Genomic DNA, 6,046 nt, shown 5'->3' with positions numbered 1-6,046 from the left:
TTCACAGTTTTACCCATGACCATAATTATATAGTTTTCCCTCCTTATCTGTTTTGCTTTCTGTAGCTTCATTTACCCATGGTCAACCTAGGTCTAAAAACATTAAATAGTAAATTCCAGAAATAAACAACTTATAAGTTTTGAATTGTATACCATTCTGAGTAGCATGACAAAGTTTTGTGCTGACCTATGACCCACAGACATGAATCATTCCTTTTTCTACAGTATCCAAAGGGTGTATACACTATTATCTCATTAGTTACTTAGTAGGTATCTCAGACTGACTGTTGCCTTATAGCAGTGCTTGTATTCAGGCACTATTTTATTTAATGATGGCCCCAAAGTATAGGAGTAGTGATGCTGAAAATCTGGATATGCTAAAAAGAAGCTATAAAGTGCTTCCTTTAAGTGAAAAAGTGAAAGGTCTCAAGTTATGGAAAAAAGCAATCATATACTGAGGTCATTAAGAGTTACAGTAATAACATCTTCTATCTGTAGAAATGTGAAAAATATGAATTCTATCCTAGTTTTACTCTTGCATCTCAAACTATAAAAGTTATAGCCACAGTGAACAAGTGCTTAATTAAAATGGAAAGGACATTGAATTTGTCCATGTTTGTGTAGAAAAAAACAATGGATATATATGGCATCTTGCTATAATTTGACCTAACATAGCAAGAATACACTGAGATACTAATTGCATCATTTGAGACCAGAGCTCCTCTGATGAAAACAGCAGCCATTCCCAGCAACAGCAAGGCCCAGAGCACCTTCTCCAAGGAGAATAGCCTAGTTTGGATCAAGAAAACCACCTGCAGGAAGCTTCTCCTAGAAAATGAATAGGCCAAGATTTGTCCTCCAGTTCTGTTTTTATAGGAATTGGTTATAATCCTCAGGTGGATCCTCCATGCCCAGACCACGATGATTCAGTTCAGGTGAACGTTCCAATTAGTCAATCCACTACAGCCAAGTATATCATTTAAGAGAACATCCCATTCCTCTTAATCTACTATTAATCTATTTGTCCAAGGGCTATTAATAAGAAGATTCCTTTAACTTCTTTTTCCTCCTCCATTGACATTCCTGTATTAAAAGGAGTAAATGGGTCCTGGATCAGATGCTTTTTACCTCCTTCCATAGCTAACATCTTCATTAACATCTACCTGCAGTTTTATTTCCTCACTTTCCCTCAGTCTCCTAATCAAGAAAAAAACAAAACAAAAAAACCCCTCCACAACACTCCAAAAATGTTAATGTGTATCTTACATTCCATTATATTTAATAGCTGTGCTATTTACACACTGTATTTTGGCAAATAATAATATTTTGTGTTTTTAATTTATATGTGATGTTATGTTACACTTGTTTTCTGAGCTACCTTTTCATTCTTACATTAACTGGTCTTTTCATCTCTACTGCTTCTTAGATCAATCAGGTAGAAATACAAAATGAATTCGGTGGAAGAATACCAGATAGCTCACATTAATTACTGAGAAGCTGATTTGGGCATTTGGCAGGATACTGAATAATCTTGCCAGCTGGAGTCACATTCAAGATCACAGCATGACAGTCTAGTTAGCATAGAGAACAAGGTTTCCAGTCACCTCTGCCCTGCTGGATTCCTAAGAGTTGCACTAGCTTTAATCAGAGTCAAAAGGGTGGAATTTAGAATGACTGTAGTAGATGGAGTTACATCAAATAAACATTTATGAGTTAATAATTATACTTTTTAAATGACTATTATCATTGTAGATTATGCTAGGATACCAATTTGTTATTCTAAAATCCAACCAGTTATCTTGCCTCTAATATGAACTATCTTTCAGGATAATAGCAAACTTAAAATGTTTATTTTATGCTGTTTTCAATTGCTATTACAGAATACTTGTCACTAAGTGATTCAGAAATTAAAGAAAATAGGTTTATTTTGGCTCAGTTTTGAAGGCTAGGAAGTTCCAAGGCCGTGTGTCTGGTGAAGCTTCATACTGCTTCAACTCATGGTGGAAAGTGGAAGGGCATGCAGGCATGTGTTCTTGAGGCAAAACTTTTGGGGATCCCTCACTTCATGATAACCCACTTTCATAGGAACTACCGGTAATGTAATTCTGTGACAGTGAGAACTTACTCTGTCAAGAAAGATGTTAATCGCTTTTAACCTAACAGCCTCTTTTTTTTTTTTTGGTACTGGGGATTGAACTCAGGTCCCTGCACTTGCAGGGCAGGCGGCGGAACCACTGAGCTAAATCCCCGGCCCACCTAAGAGCCTCTTAAAGATCCCAGCTGCCAATAATGCCATAGTGGAAATTTGAATATGAATTGCGGGGACAAAGCACATTGAAACCATAGCAATGTCTTTCTTGTTTTGTTGTTCTTTTTTTTGGTACCGGGATTGAACTCGGGACTTGGCGCTTGCATGGCAGGCTCCAGAACCACTGAGCTAAATCCCTGGCCCTATAGCAATGTCTTTCTTTAAAATGCTCAGTTAGCTTCCAACTCCTAATGAAATGGTGAATTTAGGCGGTAATCAGAACTTGCTGCTGGACACATTAAACAAGAAGCTAATGAAGGAATGTCTTAATCTGTTCAGGTTGCTAAGAAAAAATAATCATGTGGGCCGGGGATTTAGCTCAGTGGTTCCAGTACCTGCATTACAAGTGCAAGGTCCCAAGTTCGATTCCCGGTACTTATTCTCACAGTTCTGGAGGATGAAAAGTCCAACATCAAGGGGCTGGCACATTTGGTTTTTGCCGAGGACATTCTTCCTGGCATCTTATTATGTTCTCATGAGGCAGAGAAAAAAAGAAGCAAACTATCTTTTATCCCTTCTTAGAATGACCCTAATCTTACCATGAGGACTCCATCATAATCACCTCTAAAATCACCTCTGATTAGGTGTCCTAATCACCTCTCAAAGAAACCCCCCCAAGAAATACCATCACATTGGGAATTAGGGTTTCAACATGTGTATTTGGGGGAATAAAAGACTTCAGTTCATGGCAGAGAACTTTATAATATGTGAATCTGACTGAGTCACTTGGAACCCACTGATCAATTTTAATATGGAAAATTAATAGACCATTATGTACCCCTGGGTATGGTGCAGTGAATAGCAATACCCGCAAAGATTCTTTCCAATGGTCTTCAGCTTAAATCTAATGAAGCACGTTGTCTCCCTATTTATAGGGCACACAGGGGAGGGAGGAAGATGACATATAAAACCAAAATATGTAATCAATAGAATTCACATTGTTAGAAAGCAAATGATAAGAAGTCATTGAGGCCCCATTGGAGCCCAGCCCCACAGAAGCCTGCAGCCTGTGCCCCACCGGACCACACTGCATAGATGACAAGATCAGTATCTGAATCTGCACAGCAGAAGCACCAGGGGGAACATAAAGGCCATGGTTATGAGCTGCAGAAGATAGAGCAGAAGTGAACAACAGAGATGGCCTTTCTGACACTCCTCAATGGAAATTGAAGCCCACTGGACCATCATTGTTGGTAAGTTGGTGGGATCAGCACCTCCCACAGAAACCTGGACTTGCTTAGCAGGGAGGACAACTGGAACCTGCAGTAGAACTTTGCAGAGTTTAATCCTGCACAAGGTCAGGGACCTCAACTTGGACCTTGCAGACAGAAATCGGCCTGAATCTCAGTAGACTACAGCTGGCTTGCTGAGACTAATCGACTTAGACCTGCACATTGCTGCCCACATTGCCTACCAGGACAGCAGAGATACATCCTTTTTTGTTTGTTTGTTTTGTATGTCTATCTATCTATCTATCTATTTTCTTTTCTTTTTCTCTATCTCTATCCCTTCTGGCTCTATATTTCTCTCCCTCTTTCTTCCTGTTCCTGTCCCATTCTGAATTTTTTCTCTATGTCCTCTCAAAGGATACTTTTATAGGAAGGTAAATACAATTCCTAGCTTCCCTATTGTTGTCAGTTTGTTCTGTACTTGTCTCTGTTCTCTTGCTCTGTCTTTTCCTTTTGTCTTCAACAGATTCCCACAATTTTTGTGATCTTCCCATGTCCTCTAGCCTCACCTCTTAACCTTTCCCTCTCCCTCTCTCTTTACCCCTCCCTCCCCAACCCCTTCTAAATCCTTATCCCAAAGGGTAAATATGCCATATTGAAGGGTTTACTTACTACAAACATATTTTTGGCTGGCCCTAGATTTTGATCTAGTTCACATAGTTCAAGGTAACAGAGTAACTGCTACCACAAATTGTCATTTTCTAAGCTGTGTTTGATGCTGTTTGTGTCAATTGGGCTAAGGTGTTGTGACTGATCTAATCAGCTGTCCTCCCTGGTATAGTGAAAATAAGATTGCCTAAGAATCATTAGAGACTCAAAGCCTAAAAAATTCAGCTATACCTGGAAGATATCTCTGAGAAGCAATTACTCCATAGGTGCTCTAAACACCAGTAATAAAGATACTCAAAATAAGAAATATTGGAGTATCAGCCCAGGAATTAAAGCAAAAAACAGCACCAACAACAGAATTAAAAATGAGAAGACACATTGGCAGGGCACAAACACAGACTTCCAGCTCATCAAAGGCAAATTCTGGGAGAAACGAGGTGGAAAAATATGATAATCAACCATCAGGACACCCTGAACTGATAGCACAGGAAGTAACAAAACAGATGAAAGAGGATCTAGAAAAATTCAAAACACAAATAATTTCCCAGATAACTACAGAGATGGTGAGCAGAGTGAAAGACATGATTACAGGCTCTAGAACAGAAACAGATAAAAAAATAGATGAGCCATGAATGTCCAGCATAAGAAAGAAATGGAAACCCAGATTGCCCAACACAGGAAATAAATGGAATCCATGAAACAGATTCAAACAGATATCCAGGAGATTAAAAACTCCACTGAAAGTATTCACATCAGATTGAGCGAACGTGAAGAAAGAATATCAGATGTAGAAGACAGGATTGCCGTTAGTGACCATAAAAACAGAGATTTCTTAAAAATAGTAAGGAACCACAAAAAATCAATCCAGCAGTTGCTAGATGATGCAAAGAATAACATAAGACTGATAGGAGTCCACAAAAAAGGAGAAAGTAAATATGACATAAAAATCTGTTCACAGAAGTAATAGTAGAAAACTTCCCAGACAGAGGTAGAGAACTGAACATACAGATAAGTGAGGCATATAGAACTCCCAATTAGCCACGATAAAAAAAATCTACACCTAGACATGTAATAGTCAAAATCCCAGAAACCCAACAGAAGAACAAAATCCTACAGGCAGTTAGAGAAAAGAAACAAATCACCTACAAAGCAAAGCCCATCAGAATCACAGCAGACTTCTCAACACAAAACCTCAAGTCAAGGGGAGCCTGGAGTGAAGTATTTCAAGCCCTAAAAGAAAATAACTTCCAACCTACACTGTTGTAACCTGCAAAATTATCTTTAAAAATTGATGGGGAAATTAGATACTTCCACAACAAAGAACACCTGAGAAATTTCATGAACACCAAACCACCACTCCAAAAATTTCTAAACAATATCCTAGAAAAAGACAATGAAAGTCACAACTCCATGAGGCCCAACAGAGTGAAGCCACCAGGCAAGGCAAGAAACTAAAGGGAAAGGGGGAAAAATAAAAAATAAAAGAGCCAACAACAGTAAAATATGACAAGGATGAGTCAATATTTATCAATTATAACCATCAATGTTAATCACTTCAATTCACCAATTAAAAGAAATAGACTGGAAGAATGGATTAAGAAGCAAAATCCAACAATATGCTGTATACAAGAAACACACCTAATTCAAAAAAACATTCATAGACTGAAAGTAAAAGGATGGAAAACAGTTCTCCATGCGACAGGAACCTGGAAAAAAGCAGGGGTAGCAATCTTATTTGCAGAGAAAATAGATTTCAAACCAAAGCTAATTGAGAGACAAAGATGGTCATTATATCCTTGTGAAGGGAACAATCCAAGAGGAAGAGATGACAATCATAAATATATATGCACCTAATACAAATGCCCCCAACTATACAAAACAAATATTAATGGACATAAAAA

Source organism: Heterocephalus glaber, unplaced genomic scaffold (assembly GCF_053883595.1).
Source record: "Heterocephalus glaber isolate CG9 unplaced genomic scaffold, H.glaber_assembly_v1.0 deba00001538, whole genome shotgun sequence".
NCBI classification, from domain to species: Eukaryota; Metazoa; Chordata; class Mammalia; order Rodentia; family Bathyergidae; genus Heterocephalus; species Heterocephalus glaber.
Note: the sequence above shows the minus strand (reverse complement) of the source record.